Here is a 21707-nt window from a genome sequence, read left to right as displayed (position 1 = left end):
AAAGCTCCTGAGCTTTGTGTATCGCGACAATGTTAGCTCCGCAATGCTAGTCGCTACGCACAAGCAATATTTGCAGGTCAATGTGGCAGCTCATGATATTTTTATTGTGTGTGATACATATTATGTAAAATATGATACACCGTGACAATATGCAAGCTGATGCTGCACTTTTACGGCATTGTTCGAGCTCAGGGAAGGCTACCTTGCGCAACAACTAAATATTCTAAAGGCAATAAAGACAACGACGCGCCGTTCGTCGAATCCAATGTGCTTGGATTAAGACTGCGTTTAGATGCTTGCTTGGATTTGAACTGTGTTTAGACTACAGTCTAAACGTAGTCTGATAGAAGGCTCAGGCTTTCACTGCTTGACAACCAAATTTTGTTAACTGGTCACAGACAAAGGACACGTAGTTTCTGTCGAAGTTCGGCCCCGCTGACTCTACAGCGGCTACACAGATACTACAGTAAAAAAATACGGTACATTGTTTCTTATCGGGCCGGTAAAAGTGATCAAGTCAATGGGCAGCTTTTCGAGAAGTCGTAAGACATTTTCATCAAGCCTTTTCCGCGAGCAACCCCACGTGCTGTGTCAACTAATGACTGCACTTTTAGACTTGGTCATATTTCCGAAGATTCCACACATTGAGAAGCATCAAATAATAAAACTTCGACTCGCAGCACCACTAGCCTATAATGCTTCTCTAACTTCCTATTTCAAACACGAATTGTGTACTTTGGCCGGCTCGGCTATCTAATTTTTAAATAATTGCAGCCGTGAACACACCTGAGTTCTCGTTTCAGCTCCGACAGTTATGCTGCTTTCTAGATATTTCAGACGTCGACACATGCGGATGAGTGCGCTTTGTTTAGATGAGACTCAACTAAAATCGCACGTAGCTTCATTTTTTCTCCGTGGGTTGGTTTTATTGATCACAGTTTCTTATGAGAAAGTTTGTTCCCGTTTCGAAAAGTATTCAAGAGTGCGCCGCTGATTTTTGACCCATCTTACACAGACGCTTAGATATCAGTCTGTACTATTACTGTTTGCACTCAGCCTGTAAAAGTGTCCTTTTCCATGAAAAACTGTACAAAATATGCGAAGGCGCCAGCATCTGTTCGAGCGGCGCAGCGAGGCTAGCTTACTTATGGAGAGAAGCTAATAGAGCACAGTAATCGAGAATCCTTAAGTTAGCGGATGTTCGGCGAACTGAAACTATTGCTTCAGGAGCCGGTATATTTCTAGAAGAAAGAAACCAGGCGTCACTTGCACGTAGTAAAATCAAATGCTCCCTGCAAAATAGGTGCACACAACTTGTCACGTATGGAAAACCCTGGTGGCCTTCCAGCGTTACATGGGCATCACTGTTCATGTTAACAAATCTGCATGCGTGCCTTTTTTTTGGCTTGGGATAAATTAATTTGGACACCAGGGTAACATACATATTCGGCATATTTCAGTTTCTTGCTCATTACTTTAAGTAAAATCACAAATTATACTGAATTCATCTTCGAGTGGTACTTTGCAATTTCAGATATTCATTTTCAAGAACTCTCCGAGAAATTATCTTTGTTCTGCGGTCATTTAAAATACAAATTTTAACGCTATGATTTAACGCGTTAAGGTTGATCTGAAGATTTATACGTCATGAAGTAAAACGATAAATCCTAATCGCAGCCAAAATAAGCACTTTATTTCTATAACGAAAAGACTACATAGGCGGGAAATATGGTCGCAATGGATTGTTTGATATTCAGCCCCATCGCTTTCAGTCTCTGAGAGACCTCGGATTTATGTTCATTGCGGGCTTGTAATAAATAAGTTACCATGAATAAAGAAAGATTATTTCAGAAATAAATATCTGCGTTGTTCACAAAGGTGGGATTCACATTCCGCGACGCGTTGAACTTTGTCATGCACAGGCATCCTTGCGGCGAAAAAATGTAGTAATACCTCCTATCCAGCACCTAACAACTCATAGTGCTGTTTACAACGAAAATATGTCATTTTTTATCTGGGTAGATCTTCGTAATTTGAGCAAAGAAGAAGTAGTGTCATTCTGAGCAGAATGATCAGAGAGCAGTATTATAAAAATGAAGTCTCGTGGAAAGAAATTGGCATATTTTTCTATTGTTGATAACACAGCTCTGCAATGTATTCCTTGCACTTTTCATAAATTCATGGTGTTCAAATGCAACCAAAGCATTCAAAAATAATACTTCGATGAGAAATGTCTCCACTGAAACAAAGCATGCGAACAATTTATCTCAAATGAAGCAAAAGTATACGGGTGCCTTAAATCCTTCAAACACTAGATAGCCAAGTGAAATTGAGAAGTCAACCTTTCAGGCTTTAGAATCTCGATGTCTAAAGAAGGGCACAAGACCAATATCTTTGACTGCAAGACCTCTCACCAAAGTATAATTTACCAGCACATCTTATGAACTCTAGCAACATTGTCCTCTAGACAGAAGCCGTTCATTTATTGCTCACATGCTGTGCTGAAGCGTGATAAGTACCTGGCAGTTATTTGACTTGTCATCTCTATCCCTCAATTTATCGTACCTTGTAGAATGTGAGCAAAATTAAAAATAATCGGAACATTCAATCATCGTGTATGTTATAGACTGGATAATTGTATTTCAATACAGCAAATACAGCAGTTTTGGGTGTCTGCTTGCTTTGTTTTTGAGGCGTTATATCCTGTATTTTCGGTGCTTTTTGGATGACGAACTTGTGCTGCTCACTCGAATAACCATCTGGACGAGGCAGTCGAGCTAGATCCGAACACCCTGCTTGTCCCACGCAAGTGTGGTCTTCCACAGCTTATGGTTGCACAGCTATGAACACGCTTTGCCCACTAACCTAACATGCTTTTGTGGCGCCGCTGATGATGATAATAATGAGCATGATGATACGAGCATCTCATTTGCATGAAGGTTCTATAAACATGCACCGCTCTCTTTCTTTTTTATATTTCTGGTATATAATAAAGAGAGTTAGCGTTAAGCTTACAGTTAGCTTTACAAAGTCTGGGCTTCACAAAGAGTGGGCTTGGCAGAACGCCAGCAATGGGTTATTCTCATTGGAATTCCGTTCTTTTCGTGCAGCTTACCGTTCTGGCATCTTCGTTGCCACTGAGTTGTCAAGAACCTTTCGTCGTGACAGCACAAGCTTCGCTGTTCCAGGTGCAGCCTTGCTTGGCAACAGCTCGACAATCAACCGAAAAGGTGCTGTGTGACGTCAACGACCAGCCTTTCAAAGAGCGTCAGTGCCCCGTGGAACCAGCGCCATCATCGCAACCCTATCTGCGCACGCTCCAAGAGGGTGCACGGTTTACGCCACCGGAAGCGCCCCAATCAACGGATAAAATACATCCTGAATCAGCACTCCTTTCAGTGGGCTTGGCAGCACTGGCTATGGTTATGCTCATTGGAATGCCGTTCTTTTCGTGCAGGTAAAAAATCACTTCTCTTTATTCTCGCGACGTACGCGCTATGCTGGTCTTGTAGTGCTGCCGAGCCCACGGCAATGTTACGCGATAGTTATTGACTGCGGTAGTGTTCTTTCTTTGCTGCTACTTTTGGCAGGAGACGTTGAGGAAAATCCCGGTCCTACCGGCACTCGTGCTACTCCTTCCGCATCTGACGAGCACTGCGACCTAGCATTGGAACTGCGAACTCAAGTCCGGACAATCAACGTTTCTAAATGAAATGTGGGCACTAAATACTAAGCTAAGTAAGAACGACGAAATCCTAGACACTATCCAGCAATGACTTAGTAAAATAGAACAGGATTGTGGTTCTTTTGTCGCTATAAAGACTCAGGTCAAAGGCCTTGAGACACTTGCTGAGAGCCACGCTAACCAAATCGCTGCATTAACCTCCCGTGTAGACGAGGCGGAAGACAGGGCGCGCAGGCAAAATTTGATATTTTACGGGCTTGCCGATGCGGACGGAGAGACCTGGGCACAGTCAGAAAAAAAAGTGATTGATCACTGCGCGTCTCATCTCCAGCTAACCGTCGAAACACGAGATATTGAGCGCGCTCACCGTCTTGGCACTTTTTGTTCTGAATGAAAACGTCCTGTCATAGCGAAATTTTCGCACTTCAAACAAAGGAAGCGTGTTCTAGTGGCGAGACGTAGAATCAAAGAACCCGGTATAAGCATTGCGGAAGACTACCCCAAGCACTCGCTTTTCTCGAAAACGTTTGTCGACTTCGGGAAAAGCCAAAATGTTGCATTCAAATTATGCTATAACAAATTAATTATTGGGAACGATACATACATATTCGACAGTACCAGTCAAAAAGTTGCCAAATTCGGATCGTAGCAATCGCAATCTGCCCTCGAACTTAACCTACGAACTACTCTGTCGTTTCTTTTCACTAACATCAGAAGTGTCTTACACAAAGGTGATGCTCTATAGGCAGTCTTATCGACTCGTCTTCGTCCAACCTCGTAATACTTACTGAAACCGGGCTAAATTCATCTATTAATGATCAAGTGCTTCATTTTATTCTCTCTGGGTTTGATTTATTTCGACATGACCGTGAGAACAAACGAGGTGGCAGTGTTCTTATAGGCACTGCACTCCCCGCAGTGCGCCCGTATAACTGTTCCCTCCCCTTTAGAAATCATTTTTGTCATCTGCAAGGCCATGAGCCCACCCATTATAATTGGGGCTTGCTACCGTCCCCCAGACCGTGACCGCTCATTTATATCATTGTTTCATGATGCATTACACAAAGTATCTTCTCTGTATCCCAAAGCTGCTATCTCTATCTTGGAGGATTTTAACTTCCCATCCATTACCTGGTCCGACCTAGCTTACACTTTATCAAAACAATGATGAAAGTGACTTTGTAAACACGTACCTTACATTTGGCCTATCGTAACTAATCAGCTCGGCAACCAGATGCACAGCGCAATCTTCTAACATTCTTGACCTTTTGCTAACTTCACAACCAGATAATTTCTCCCCGCTTAGTTACCTCGATAACATCAGCGATCACGCAGTGATTCACGGCATATACACATACAAATCGATTCGCCTATACGCCAGGAGAAAAACAATAACACTATATTGACACGTATACATGTTTATCTTTCACCGGTGGCCGCTTTCCACCGGCTAACAAATGTTAAACGTTATTGCTCGACGCAGGGCGCGCATGCATTGAAAGCTTCTCGGACGTTATCGATGCTTTTATCCGTCGTCTGTGGTCCCCGACGCTCATGTAATCTGATTGTGTGAGCGACGCGAATTGTCTAGAACTTTCTGGAAGACACGCCGGCACCAGGGAATAATCTGGAACCTTCGATGACTCGCGTATAAAAGCCGACGCGTTTCGACGGTGATCAGCTTTTCGACGATCGCCGACTGTGTTCGCCACTATCGTTGTGCTTTGAGTGTAGCTTGCTTTTGTGGGCACAGGTTCGCCCAAAAAACAACCAGTTTCGTCATACACAGTTTCACGACTTCTTACTTCAGCGTCACTACTACGTCACATCTGGTGGAGGTGCTAGTTGGTTCATGCACCGAACTCCCCCGCAAAGCCGCGATCCAAGTCCGAAACCAGAGGACAACGCCAACGTCGCCAAGGACAAGCGAGCTAGCCGTAGGCAGCAAGGACGTCTACCGGAGTACGGACTTCTTCCCGAGAAGACCACAGCGATCAAGGTCAAGTCAACGACCCCAATGGCAGCCCCAGCGTCCCCTATCCTGCTCCAACAACCTCGGGAGCCACCGACCTTCCGTGGATCATCGGCTGAAGACCCTGAAACCTGGCTAGAGACATACGAGAGGACCGTGACGTTCAACAAATGGAGCGACGACGACAAGCTGCGCCATGTCTATTTTTCGTTGGATGACGCTGCTCGGACCTGGTTTGAGGAGAGAGAGGCCACCCTGGTTACATGGGACCTATTTCGTGAGAACTTCGTGAGAACCTTCACGGGTGTTCTACGAAAGGAAAGGGCTGAAGTTCTCTTAGAAACCAGAGTTCAATTGCCGGACGAAACATCGCGATCTTCACGGAGGAGATGACTTGCCTCTTCCGCCATGCCGACTCCGACATGTCGGCATGGCGGAAAAGAAAGTTCGGTTCTTGATGCGGGGTGTCAAGGAGCAACTATTCGCGGGATTGATGCGCAACCCGCCCAAGACTGTCGCAGAATTCGCTTCAAAGGCCACAACCATCGAGAAGACGCTTGAATTGCGCGCCTGGCAATACAACCGCCGTGCCCTGACCAACTACGCCGAAGCTCAAGCGCTAAGCGTCGTCGACCTGCGAGAGACGGTCAGAGAAGTCGTACGGGAAAAGCTACAGAAGTTATGTCCAAGGTCGCGGCCTCACGTGGCCTCGATCGCTGACATAGTTAAAGACGAGGTTCAGCGGTCAGTGGAAGTTCCAGAAGTTCCGACATCGCCTCAACCACAACCGGAAGCGATGACCTATGCCGCCGTCGGCCGCCGTCAAGGACCCCCTCCGAGCTCGCGCCAGGGCCCCGTAACGCCACAGTTCCGTCGTCCACCGCCGCCGCCGCCGCCAGCACGCCCGCCCGTCGCCCAGCGCAGCTACCCGAGAAAGACAGACATTTGGCGCGCCCCCGACCACCGCCCGCTCTGTTATCACTGCCGGGAAGCCGGCCATGTCTATCGCCGATGCTCATACCGCGAGATGGGCCTACGAGGGTTCGCCGTCAACGCGCCACGTCCACAGTTTGGCGAGTGGCCACGTGATATCGCCGACTACATAGCCGGAACGCAGTGGAGACCCCGACGTCCTTCGCGTTCGCCATCGCCGGTACGCTACCTTTCGCCCCATCGCCGACCATACACTGGCCCAGCCTGGGGCCGGTCCGTGAGCCCCTTTCCGGGAAACTGAAAGCAGCAACCGATGGAGGTGAGGTTGCTGTACGACGCAATGCCGAAGATCCTCCGCCGCCCACGAAGAAGATTCGCGAATCATCACGACGAGGTATCAGCACGCCGCCTGAAAAGAGCCTTGAAGACAAGACTTCGCCGCCGAAAGAAGACCTGCCGACGCGACGTAGCAGCAGCGGAGCAAGCCGACGCAGCCGTGATCCGACGCCACGACTTAACCGTAATGCCAGACGACGATCTACTGACCTAGACGTGCTAATCGATGGTCATAACGTCACCGCTATCGTCGACACTGGAGCCGACTATTCCGTCTTCAGTGGCCTGTTCGCCGCCAAGTTGAAGAAGGTGAAAACAGCCTGGCATGGACCTGATATCCGGACAGCGGCAGGCCACCTAATAACGCCGACTATAATCTGCACAGTGCAAGTCACGGTAAACAGCCGCACTTACGCGGCGAGTTTCGTAATCCTGCAGCACTGCTCCAGGGATGTCATCCTAGGCATGGACTTTCTAAACCAGCACGGTGCAGTGATCGACTTAAGGTCCAAGTCGATAACGCTTTCAACGCACAACGCGATACCACCGGATACAAGCATCAGTCACCATGCCTTGAATGTGCTAGATGGATAAGTCACCGTTCCGCCTCGCTCCAGCGTAATGATTTCCGTCGGTACCGATGTGCCTGCAGACATGGAGGGCGTCTTCGAGGGCGATCATCACTTACTGCTCGACCGTGAAATTGGCGTCGCTAGAGGCATAGCTGAGCTACTTGAAGGCAAAGCAAGAGTGATGCTCACGAACTTCAGCCACGAATACATGCACATTAACAAGGGCACCACGGTCGCCTACATCGACGAAATAGTACAAGCCAGCAGTGCTTTCGCCTTCACGGATTCTAGTGCACCTGCAACGACGACTGTAGTACCTGAACCAACTTTCGACGTAAATCAGAACCTTCCCAATCATAAGAAAGAACAGCTAAAAGCTCTCCTCCTGCAATACAAGGACTCCTTCTCGTCGTCGTCAAAAGTTCAACAAACACCTGTCGCCAAACACCGCATCATAACCGACGAATATGTCCGCCCAATCCACCAGAGCCCGTACCGAGTTTCGGCGCGCGAACGCGAGGCCATAAGGCAACAAGTAGACTAAATGATACGCGACGACATCATCCAGCCGTCCAAGAGTCCGTGGGCGTCCCCCGTGGTGTTAGTGAAGAAGAAGGATGGAACCCTACGTTTCTGCGTCGATTATCGTCGCCTCAACAAGATCACGAAGAAGGACGTATACCCCCTCCCACGGATTGACGACGCCTTGGATCGACTCTACAACGCAAAGTATTTTTCGTCGATGGACCTCAAAACTGGCTACTGGCGAATCGAAGTCGACGAGAGGGACAGAGATAAGACTACATTATAACACCAGACGGACTGTTCGAGTTTAAGGTCATGTCGTTTGGTCTTTGCTCGGCACCTGCGACTTTACAACGCGTCATGGATACAGTACTGGCAGGCTTGAAGTTGCAGACTTGCCTCGTCTATTTGGACGACGTCGTTGTGTTTGCCTCAAGCTTCAAAGAACACCTCCAGCGCCTTGAAACAGTTCTTCAAGCAATCAAAACCTCCGGACTCACGTTAAAGCCAGAAAAGTGCCGCTTCGCATATGAGGAGCTGTTGTTTTTGGGCCACGTCATCAACTAGTCTGGAGTGCGCCCCGACCCTGAGAGAACTGCGGCCATCTACAACTTTCTTCCACCCACTGACAAGAAGGCAGTGCGTAGATTTCGTGGACTGTGCGCCTATTACAGGCGCTTCGTCAAGCATTTTTCACGGATCGCCGAGCCACTGACGTATCTCACGAAGGCCGACGTCGAGTTCAAGTGGTAGACGCCGCAAGTCGAAGCATTTGAAGAACTGAAGCGACGCCTGCAATTGCCGCCAATACTTGCGCATTTCGACGAAAACGCGGATACCGAAGCCCACACCGACGCAAGCACCGTAGGACTAGGCGCCGTGCTTGTGCAGAGGACTGACGGACTAGAAAGGGTTGTAAGTTACGCTAGCCGGTCGCTATCGAATGCAAAAGCAAATTATTCCACAACAGAAAAGGAGTGCCTCGCCATTATCTGGGCTACATCAAAGTTTCGCCCCTACCTCTATGGCAGGCCCTTCAAAGTTGTGAGCGACCACCACGCCTTGTGTTGGCTAGCTAACTTGAAGGATCCTTCAGGTCGCCTCTCACGATGGAGTCTGAGACTTCAAGCATTCGACATCACCGTCGTCTACAAGTCCGGCCGAAAGCACTCTGACGCTGACTGCTTGTCTCGCGCCCCCGTCGAACCGCCGCCACAGGACGACCAGGATGACGACACTTTCTTGGGACCCATCAGTGCCGACGAATTCGCCGAACAACAGCGAGCCGACCCGGAACTAAGGAGCCTTGTAGACTACCTGGAACGCAAGACCGTCATTGTGCCGAAGGTGTTCAGGCGAGGATTGGCGTCGTTTTGTTGCAAAACGACATTCTCCTAAAGAAGAACTTCTCGCCTCTCCGAGCCAACTACCTCCTCGTGGTACCCTCAGCATTGCGTCGAGAGGTTCTGCAAGCTCTCCATGATGACCCAACGGCTGGACACCTCGGTTTTTCCCGCACGCTCGCGAGGATACAAGAAAAATACTACTGGCCTCGCCTCTCCGCCGACCTCGCCCATTACGTAAGGACATGCCAAGACTGTCAGCGACGCAAAACACCGCCGACAAGGCCAGCCGGACTTCTACAGCCGATCGAGCCACCTCGCCGACCGTTCCAGCAGATCGGGATGGACTTACTGGGGCCGTTTCCGACGTCGACGTCCGGGAATAAATGGACCGTCGTAGCTACGGACTACCTCACCCGCTACGCCGAAACAAAAGCCTTGCCCAAAGGCAGTGCTGCAGAGGTAGCCCGATTCTTCGCTGAGAACATCTTCCTACGCCACGGTGCCCCTGAAGTCCTCATCACCGACAGAGGTACGGCCTTCACGGCTGAACTAACTCAACCCATCCTGTGATACAGCCAGACAAGCCATCGCCGGACCACCGCCTACCACCCGCAGACGAATGGCCTCACCGAGCGCCTAAATAAGACCATCGCCGACATGCTGGCAATGTACGTCGACGTCGAACACAATACATGGGATGCCATCCTTCTGTACGTGACCTTCGCATACAACACGGCCGTGCAAGGAACGACGCACGTAGCGCCGTTCAACCTGGTCTACTGAAAGAAACCGGCTACCGTATGTCACCGACGAAGAAAATCTCGACGTTGCCTCCTATTTGCAGCGTGCCGAAGAAGGTCGACAGCTCGCCCGCCTGCGCATCAAGAACCAGCAGAAAACCGACAGCCGACATACAATCTTCGACGACGCTACGCAGAGTACCAGCCCGGCGACCGTGTTTGGGTCTGGACTCCGATACGGCGACGAGGACTTAGCGAAAAACTCTTACGTCGCTATTTCGGACCATATAAGATCATCCGACGTATTGGCGCACTGGACTATGAGGTCGTGCCAGACGGTATTTCACAATCACGGTGGTGCCGCGCACGACCTGCAGTCATCCATGTGGTGCGTCTTAAGCCTTTCTACGCCCGCTGACGAACTTAGGTCCCTTATTTCTTTGTTATTGTTTTTTTTTCCTTTCTGTACGCGTGGTTTTGTTTTTGCTTTCATGTTTGTAGCATCGGGACGATGCTTTTTAAGGGGAGGGCATTGACACGTATACATGCTTATCTTTCACCGGTGGCCGCTTTCCACCGGCTAACAAATGTTAAACGTTATCACTCGGCGCAGGACGCGCCTGCATTGGAAGCTTCTCGAACGTTATCGATGCTTCTATCCGTCGTCTGTGGTCACCGAAGCTGATGTAATCTGATTGTGTGAGCGCCGCGAATTGTCTAGAACTTTCTGGAAGACACGCCGGCACCAGGGAATAATCTGTAACCTTCTATGAGTCGCGTATAAAAGCCGACGTGTTTCGCCGCTGATCAGATTGTCGACGATCGCCGACTGTGTTCGCCGCTATCCTTGTGCTTGAGTGTAGCTTGCTTTTGTGGGTACAGGTTCACCGAATAAACAACCAGTTTCGTCATACACAGTTTTACGACTGTTTACTTCAGCGTCACTACCACGTGACAATATGATGAAGGAGACTATGACGGTATGAACAACGAACTAGGCAATTTTTGCGAATCATTTTCCCCGGATTTCCACGCACGCTCCGTAGATTTAAATTGGTCCCTGTTCAAAAATGAAATGCAGCGACTAAAGAAAAAATATATTCCAGTAAGAAAAATCCGTGAACAACCTCTGTCGCCATGGTTTAATGCAGATTTAAAACGACTGAAGAACAAAAAAAAACGCCAATTCAGATCGACTAAGTTGACAAATACTCCGTACGCGTGGGGCAAATATCGATCTATGGCTAAGCTATTCGACTCTCTTTTAGCAAGCAGTAAGCGCACCTTTTTCGGCTTCACACTACCTTCACTAATACGCAGCAGCCCGAAGCAATTTTGGAGGACTATCAATACTCGTGATTCTTCGACATCTACATCTCTGTTAGATCAAGCCGGTATCACCATTGCAAAACCTGAAGTTGCCGAGACTCTTAACACCACATTTTGTTCTGTCTTCACCCATGAGCCCTCCCATCGCCTTCCAGCATACCCCCTCTTTGATTATCCATGCATGCCCAGTATCAATTTCGAACCCCGTAGTATCTCTAAAATAATCGACACATTAAAACTAACCTCATCTGCAGGCACTGACGGTATCAACAGCAAAGCATTAAAAAATACTAAACATATCGTCAGCATCATTCTAGCGCAAATTTTCCAACAGTCTCTCGAATCAGTTTCTGTTCCTTTAGATTGGAAAATTGGCAAAGCTATACCTATTCCAAAAAATGCCTCAACAAATACTTACCGTCCCATTACCCTCACCAGTGTATGTTCAAAAATAATGGAGCACGTTATTCCCTCCCACGTTGTCAAATTTTTAACTTCTGTCAATTTCTTTACTCCTAACCAACACGGATTCCAGCAGGGCCTTTCTTGCGAAACTCAATTAGCTTTCTTTATTAATGATATCAGTTCTAGTCTAGATAATAACATCCCTGTAGATGCCATATTTGTCGATTATGAAAAAGCCTTCGATAAAGTACCTCATCATCGACTCTTGCTAAAACTATCGCATCTCAGCTTAAGTCCCTTAGTGCTTAAATGGTTAAGAGAGTTCCTCACCAACCGCCAACAGTTTGTTTCCGCCAACGAAGTCAACTCCACCTTGTCTGCTGTCACCTCCGGTGTCCCACAGGGAACAGTACTCGGCCCGCTACTTTGCTTAATTTACATAAATGATCTACCCACGTGCATCTCTTCAAACATTCGCCTATTCGCAGATGGTTGTGTCATTTACCGTTCCATCACAAACCCCACCGATAAACTAATGCTTCAGCGCGACCTAACAAACGTTGACGATTGGTGTCAAACATGGCTCATGGTGCTTAATGTTAAGAAAACTTCCGTAATCTCTTTTCATAGACGACAACAATATCAAACTTATATGTACATGCTTATTGGCGAGGTCATTTCTTCAGTAGATTCCCTCAAATATTTAGGACTTCACGTCACCTGCGATCTCACGTGGTCATCACACATCATGCACATCACAAACAAAGCCAACCGCACCCTTGCCTATCTACGACACAATATTGCACTTTGATCATCCTCCGTTAAGTTATTAGCCTATCAAACTCTAGTGAGACCAAAGTTAGAATATTGACACGTCAATTCAGTACATTTCCGTGTGTTGTGCAATTTGCATTCGTGCGAGATTGCGTTACGAGAAAATGTTACCAACAGCTCTCGAAGATTTATAATGGCCCCATATTCTCTAAGAAAGTCCATTCCTAAGATGAGCTGCCTGGAGCATTCCCGCAGAATGACGAAGGATCCAATGAAGGCAGAGCCGCAGATATGCACTCGGGCAGTGCACCGGGCAGGTGCACTCGGGCAGTGCACCTTCCAACCGGCGTCACGAGATGACCACCCGCAGTACGGAGTTGGGGACCATTCCATGGTGTGGTCACCTTTCGGAGAGTAGCCACCAATTCACCACTCATAACGGAGTAGTCGGCGCCGGTATCAACGAGGGCGGTGACCTGGTAATTGTCGACGGTTACTGTAATATCGGCGGAAAGTACTGCGTCGTTATCAGAACATGGCGTGGCGGATAAATCGTCGTCGTGAACTTTTTGTGTCGGAGGGTGTTTGTCAGGACGATCAGCAGCGGCCCCACCCCCGGAGGTCGCTGTCCTCAGTTTTCCTGGCGTGGGCGTGGACTTGGGGACCTGTTGCGAACATCAGAAAACGTAGAGTAACGGCTAGGCGAGATGATGCGCCGAGGAGAAGGTGAACGTGATTGGCGTCTTTGTGCGGGAGAACATGGCTGTTGAGAGGCCAGGAACTGCTCAATCTCGCGTGGGCGCTCACCATTACTTGGTCGACGCGCGTTAGGGTGAAATCCCTGAAGGCCCATCCTCCGATAAGGACACTGACGATACAGATGGTCCGCTTCGCCGCAGTGGTAGCAAAGTGGCCGATTATCCGAGGTGCGCCACACGTTTGATTTCCGTGTGATATCTCACGGGCCTACGTACTCATACGAGTTTACATTTGTCGCGGGAAATTGACGTGGCGGCAGAGCTGAAGCAGGGGAAGGCAAACGTCGTACCGTAGATGGTTGAGGGCCCCGTAAGGCTTCGGCATATGTCAGGACTGGAGCTTCCGCTCGCGTTGGTGCCAATGGTTGGGTCACGGTCCTGATTTCGTCACGAATGATGTCACCAAGCGCAGTAACAGTCGGCTGACAAGCAGTTTTGCGAACTTCCTCAAGCTCTTCGCGCACAACGCTTCGCACAAGCTCTCGGAGTGCTGCTAAATCATGTCCGCAGGTGAAACATGACACGGCGGCGACGGTGCTTTGGCGATCGTACTGTTGGGATCGTTGCTGCAGCGCTCGCTCCATTGTCGTCGCTTCAGTCATGAACTCGGCGACGGTAGCTGGAGGGTTGCGCATGAGCCCAGCGAAGGGTTGTTCTTTTACCCCTCGCATTAAGAGGCGAACTTCTTTGTCTCGGCCATACCTGGATCAGCACGTCGGAACAAGCGGGACATGTCCTCGACAAACATGGCCACGCTTTCATTTGGCTTCTGAAACCGACTCTGCAGAGCCTGTTCGGCCTTTTCTTTCCTTTCGGGGCTGCTGTACGTCTCGCGAAGCTGTCGTCGGAAATCTTGCCAGCTAGTGATGGAGCCCTCATGATTCTCGAACCATGTGCGAGCGTAGTCTTCAAGGGCAAAGTAAACGTAGCGCAGTTTCTTAGAGTCGTCCCATTCATTGACTGCGGCGACTCGATCGAAGTGCTCAAGCCAATCCTCCACGTCCTCGAACACGTCACCATGAAATGACTTCGGAACGTGCGCTGGATAGACGACACTCGGGGTAGAAGTGGATTGGACTGTGTCGCTCTCTTGCGTCTGACTCGTACTTGCCCCTGTGGTTGACATTCTTACTGGGCTCAATGGGCCGTATTCAGGAGGTAGTCCCTGCAAGCGGCGGCTGTGGCGAAGTGCCCGGTTTTCCTCCGGAATCGCGGGAATGGTGGTTGGGACTTGAAGCGTCGGGAGGTCAAATTAGGGCATAGGATGACACCCAGCACTTCCACCAATTGCACAAGATAGCTTTGCGTGTCTCTGATGATTCCGTGACCATACCACCTCGTTCCAGGGTACTGGTTACCGTAGTGAGCGACAAGGACCGAAATGCCCTTGGAGTTGTTGAAACCAATGTGTCCATCCTCTTCTCTCGTCAAGTATGCGTCGCCCGCGGCCTCCTCGAACTGACCAAACAACCTGCTGAAATCCTAATCACGAACTTCAGCCGCGAATACCAGCACTTCACGAGGCACGCTGTTGTCGCTTACTTCGAAGAAATCGGCGACGCGAGAACCAGCCTATCACTCGCAGAACTTTCCTCCGCCCAACACGATGAGAACCAGTTTACTATTCAACTCGATGTGAATTCTAAACTATTGGCTCAACAACAAGATAGTCTTCGCTCTCTTTTGCTTTCCTTTAGCGACTGTTTTGCCACGACGTCAAAAATCAAGCAGACACCCGTTGCGAAGCACAGAATTGCGCAATCGGGGACCCCCATAAACAAAACCATAGCAAGACCCTCGAGTCGGTACAAAATCGTGCAGTCAGATTCATCTTTTCGGACTACTCATACCATACAAGTGTCACTCAGCTAAAATGAAAAGCTAATCTTCCCAATCGAGATAGGCGTTGGAAAACCTTCAGACTTTGCCTTTATCATAAACTCTACCATACCTTCCCTCCCGACAACACCCTTATCAAACCAGCACACGCTCTTTCAAGCCGTATCAGCCACCATAAAGCCGTTTATCCACCACATGCTCGGACAACTGCTCATCTTCATTCCTTCTTTTCTGAAACATCCGTCGACTGCAACAACCTTCCAGTCAGCGCCATTGTTCATGCTGATCCTGCGCGTTTTAGGTCTGCCATTGAATCAATTCCCTGATTGTGTCAACTGCTTGTATTACCTGTAGTATTATCTTTCCCATGTTTATGTCGATGTCCTATTGTATTTATCGAGATGTCTGCCTGTCTTTGTTTGCCGTGTAACATAGCAAATTGTGTTCCTGCTAATTTGAATGTTCGCCCACCCCTCATGTAAAGCCCCTTCAACAGGGGTATTTGAGGTATTGCAAATAAATAAGTAAATAAATAAATAAATAAATAAATAAATAAATAAATAAATAAATAAATAAATAAACCTCAGCGGTACACTCTAACTTCCCCTGCCTGCTGTATGCGAGGCCTACCTCCGTAATTATGCTTGCGGGAGTAAGTTTTCCATTACGCTGTGAATGTATTGTCAAAAGTAGGGCTAAGCCGCGCATTTCATTTATTGCGATAAAGAGCGAACATATAATTCAACGATTGCTGCGATTTTATGAAGAATTGTGAAAATTTCAAGTAGCTGGGCGGATATTTAAATCGTGGAGGCTGTGTAACTGCCCACGATGATACATGTTGTTGCATGTTACGCTCAGGGGAATAGAAATTTTTGAGAAGACAGCAGTTACACTCGCAAAACACTATTCTCTGGAAACAGTAGCTACATAAGATATCCACGCACCTGTTTTAAATAGAGCGTACTCAGCTTGCGAAGCGGCGCTCTGAGGCCGTAGCTCCACGCGGGAAGCCACTGTGGCGGCCATTCCAAGGATTAGAACATGGTCCTGTAGATTTCCACCCACTGGAAGGTCAGCAACTACGGGAATCTGCACGTCACCACCGCAACAATGTAAACATAGCAGTTTTATATACCGGGAGATGATATTTATGTTGTACAGATTTTTTTTAATTGCCTGTGGCAGGTATCTAAATTCTAAGCCTTCAGCCGGATATTGAGAGGTGTAAATAATTTGCAAGAGAAATCGAAAGTAGCATGAAACTAATTACCAAACATTATCTAAGTACCAGTTCATGAGCGACGCTTCTGCGCGAGTTCGTGACAATTCGTGTTTTGTTTGACAGTACTGCTTTTCTTTCAAGGCACGTTTGGTAAGTTGCATTCATTATTATTCATATCTCTGCGGATACTTTGGAACAACTTTGAGTTTTAGGAACGTTCTGTTAGGCAGAGGGCAGTGTTGGTTTTTTCTTATCGTGGTAGAGGCAGAAAAATTTTCGAGTTAATTTGAGTGTGCTTTCAGGAAAACGTTGACAACTGAACGCTCGAGAAAGGATAGCGTCAGTGGTTCTTTCGCAGAGATATGTGGATAGCTCGCGTTGAGTTTCGGTTAAACTAAGACTTTATTTTCTGATTTCGTGAGTTCTGAAAATAACGCACTATCAGGTTAGATGCTGGTTATTCTGCTGAGTACTTCAGCTGATTTTAGAAATAGCCGGATGGTTGTTCCTCCACGTACGTAGAGAGTACCGCACCTTAGAAACGGGCTGCGCAGATCGCTTTTGGTAATGGTATACTCTACAAATTTCTTTTCTCTTCGACGTATTAGGTAAGGGTAGGTCTAAGGCTGTGCGTGTCTCGCCCGTGTGTTTAGAAGACGGCAGCATTTGAGTTTCATATAGCGGGTGGAAGTACTTATAAATAAGCGCGAATGTTCTCATAATCTTGAACGCGTAATTTGCGCAAGTTTTTTGTTGTTTTGTTTCTTGAATGCGTGAGTCGCACGCAAGAATATGGACCGCAAAATGAAAGCGCGTCTGATAGTACATCCGTGAAGTCAATGAGGCTCTCAGTGGCACTATTACGTGCGTTAATAACGGATGTAGAGTACGAACATATGACATTTCAGTTCTCAATGATTTTGGTTTTGTATACCTAGACGTGTAATGTTCTGTTCAATTTTTTTCCAGTCCACTACATTATCAGGCATGGAGTGGCGCCTGAACCGGCAAAAAAAAAAGAAAATCAAATATCCCCGAGAGCTAGTGGGGCTACACTAGTCAAGGTGCAACCAAATTTGGAAGGCCCACTAAGCTTCATCAAAGTCATTCCCTCACGAGAACAGGAATTGGCTTCCCTGGTGCAGTATTCGGCTACTACCTCCCTCATGACTCCGACAATCTACCCATGGCTCTCAGTCTCCAGTGGCTGCGGAACACCTCACGAAGACGGCGGTCAGACCTGCGACGCGGCAGAGGGTGCTATGAATCTCCTGAGTCTGGACAAGCCGCCACTGGAAACTGAAGCTGGCAACGTTCAACACTCGCCCTCTATCGAGTGAGACTTATTTAGAAGGGCTATTTGAAGAATTATCAGGTATTGCCTCAGATATTATTGGCCTTAGCGAGGTTAGAAGTAGTGGTGAGGATTATACAGTACTTATTAACGGCCACGTCCTCTCCTACAGAGGTCTTCCAGATAAGAGAGAACTTGAGGTAGGATTTCTAGTCCATAAGGACATAGCGGGCAACATTATTGAATTCTACAGCATTGATGAGAGGGTACCAGTCGCCGTTATAAGGCTTATAGGAGGTATAGAATGAAGGTAGTACAAGCCTGCACCCCAACCTCCAGTCCCGTGATGAAGAAATAGAACATTTTTATGAAGATGCTGAATTAGGAATGAGGAAGGTGCTAAGTGAGCATACTGTAGTAATGGGCGACTTCAATCTAAAAGTTGGGGAAAAGCAGGGTGCTGAGCAAGCAGTTGGCAACTACGGCATCGATTCTAAGCGCACTAGAGGAGATATGTTGGTAGAATTCACGGAAAGGAATAGGCTCCGAATAATGAATACTTTCTTCAGGAATTAAGGGAAACTGAGACTTCCACCAAATGTAGCAATTTGCTACAATGGCATCCCAACCGGCTTCCTCGAAAGAAAGCCTCGCAGTTGAACAAAAATTCTTCAGGAAGCCCAGCAACAGGAAGTGGACCTGCCAAAGCCCTAATGGAGTGACAAGGAATAAAATAAATTTCATACTCTGCCAATCCCCGCCTAGTGCAGGATGTAGAAGTGTTAGGTAGGATAAAGTGCAGTGATCATAGGTTAGTGAGGTCTAGTATTTCTCTCAATTTGAAGAGAGAAAGAATAAAATTATTCAAGAAGAAACAGGCCAACATGGACGCAGTAGGGGTAAACGCAGACCAATTCAGGCTGGTGCTCGCAAATATGTAGCTTTAGAACAGGAAGATGAAGACAACATTCAGGTAAAGAATTAAACCGTAACTAAGCTGATCTCAGAAGCAGCAATTCAAGTGGTAGGTAAGGCACCAAGGCAACCAGTAGGTAAACTCTCCCAAGTAACATGGGACCTAATAAAGAAACGGCAAAACATGAAAGTGTCAAACTCGAGAGATCGGATAGAATTCGCTGAATTGCTGAAACTGATCAAAAGAAGAAAGTAAGGGATGTCCGAAATTACAACGTCGAAAAGATTGAGGAAGCAGTAAAATATGGACGCAACATGAAATCAGTGAGAAGGAAACTTCGCGTAGGACAAGGCAAAATGTGTGCACTGAAAGATCAGCACAGTAATATCATCAGCAATTTCGATGACATAGTAAAAGCAGCAGGAGAATTTATGTATACTGACCTTAACAGAGCCCAGGGAAACTGAACCTGGCAACGTTCAACCCGCGCACCCTCTCGAGTGAGGCTTGCTTAGCAGGACTATTTGAGAATTTATCAGGCATTGCCTGGGATATTATTGGCCTTAGTGAGGTTAGAAGAACTGGTGAAGCTTACACAGTGCTAACTAACGGCCACGCCCTCTGCTACAGAGGTCTTCCAGATAAGGGAGAATCCACGGTAGAATTTCTAGTCCATAACAACATAGCGGGCAACATTGATGAATTCTACAGCATCAATGAGGGGGTAGCAGTCATCGTAATAAAGCTGAATAGGAGGTACAAAATGAAGGTAGTACAAGCCTACGCCTAAACCTCCAGTCACGATGATGAAAAAAAGAACATTTTTATGAAGATGTTGAATTAGCAATGAGAAAGGTGCAAACTCAGTATACTGTAGTCATGGGCGACTTCAACGCAAAAGTGGGGAAAAAGGAGGTTGGTGAGCAAGCAATTGGCAACTACAGCATCGATTCTAGGAATGCAAGAGGAGAGATGTTGATAGAATTCGCGGAAAGGCATACGCTCCGAATAATGAATACATTTTGCAGGAAGCGCACCAACAGGAAGTGGACCTGGAAAAGCCCTAATGGAGAAACAAGGAATGAAATTGATTTCATACTCTCTGCCGATCCAAGCATAGTTCAGAATGTATAAGTGTTAGGTAAGGTAAAGTACAGTTACCATAGGTTAGTGAGGTATAGGATTTCTCTCAATTTAAAGAGAGAAAGAGTGAAATTAGTCAAGAGGAAAGAGGCCAGCCTAAACGCAGTATGGGTAAAAGCAGACGAATTCATGCTGGTGCTCGCAAACAAATATGCAGCATTAGAACAGGAAGATGAAGATAACATAGAGGTAATGAATGAAACCGTCACTAGGCTGATCTGAGAAGCAGCAACTGGCGTGGGAGGTAAGGCACCAAGGCAACCAGTAGGTAAGCTCTCCCAAGAAACAAAGGACCTAATAAAGAAACGACAAAACATGAAAGTGTTCAACTCAAGAGATCAGATAGAAATCGCTGAACTTTCAAAACTGATCAACAAGAAGAAAGTAAGGGATATTCGAAATTATAACGTGGGAAAGATTGAGGAAGCCGTAAAATATGGACGCAGCATGAAATCACTAAGAAAGAAGCTTGGCATAGGACAAGCCAAGGTGTATGCACTGAAAGATAAGCAGGATAATATCATCAGCAATTTCGATGACATAGTAAAAGCCGCGGAAGAATTCTATACTGACCTGTACAGTGCCCAAAACAGCCAAGGTACTTTCATTCGAAATGGTGATGAACTGGATACAGAGGCTCCTTTTATAACTAACGATGAAGTTAGAAGGGCCTTGAAAGACATGACCAGGGGAAAAGCTGCTGGAGAAGATGGAATAACAGATTTAGTCAAAGTTGGAGGAGATATCATGCTTGAAGAGCTTGACGCCCTTTATACGCAATGGCTCAAACTTCAAGTGTACCAGGGAGCTGGAAGAACGCCAACATTATACTTATCCATAAGAAGGGAGACGTTAAAGAATTGAAGAATTACAGACCCATTTGTTTGCTTTCCGTATTGTATAAAATATTCACCAAGATAATTTCCAATAGAATCAGGGCAACATTTGACTTCAGCCAACCAAGAGAACAGGCTGGCTTAATGAAGGGATATTCTACGATGGATCATATCCATGTTATCAATCAGGTAATCGAGAAATCTGCGGAGTACAATCAACCTCACTATATGGCTTTCATAGATTATGAAAAGGCATTTGATTCAGTAGAGATACCAGCAGTCATAGAGGAATTGCGTAATCAAGGAGTACAGGAGGCATACGTGAATATCTTAGCAAATATTTACAAGGATTCCACAGCTACCTTGGTTCTCCACAAGAAAAGTAGAAAGATACCTATCAAGAAAGGGGTCAGGCAAGGAGACACAATTTTTACTATGCTCTTCACTGCATGCTTAGAAGTAGTATTCACGCTCTTCGACTGGGAAGGCTTAGGAGTGAGGATCAACGGCGAATATCTCAGCAACCTTCGGTTTGCAGATGACATCGTCCTATTCAGCAACAATGGGGATGAATTTCAGCAAATTATTGAGGACCTTAACCGAGAAAGTGTAAGAGTGGGGTTGAAGATGAACATGCAAAAGACAAAGATAATGATAAATAGCCTGGCAAGAGAACAAGTATTCCGGATCGCCAGTCAGCGTTTAGAGTCTGTAAAAGAGTATGTTTATCTAGATCAATTAGTCACAGGGGACCCTGATCACGAGAAATAAATTTACCGAAAATTGAATTGGGTTGGAGTGGATACGGCAGGCATTTCCAAATCCTGACTGGAAGCTTACCACTGTCGTCGAAAGGAAACGTGTACGATAATTGCATTCTACCGGTACTAACATGTGGGGCAGAAACTTGGAGGTTAACAAAGAAGCTCGATAACAAGTTTACGACCGCACAAAGAGAGATAATGTTAGGGCTAACGTTAAAAGACAGGAAGAGAGCGGTGTGGGTCAGAGAACAAACGGGGATAACCGATATTCTAGTTGACATTAAACAGGAAAAATGGAGCTGGGCAGGCCATGTA

Source organism: Dermacentor silvarum, chromosome 7, assembly GCF_013339745.2.
Source record: "Dermacentor silvarum isolate Dsil-2018 chromosome 7, BIME_Dsil_1.4, whole genome shotgun sequence".
Taxonomy (NCBI): Eukaryota; Metazoa; Arthropoda; class Arachnida; order Ixodida; family Ixodidae; genus Dermacentor; species Dermacentor silvarum.
Note: the sequence above shows the minus strand (reverse complement) of the source record.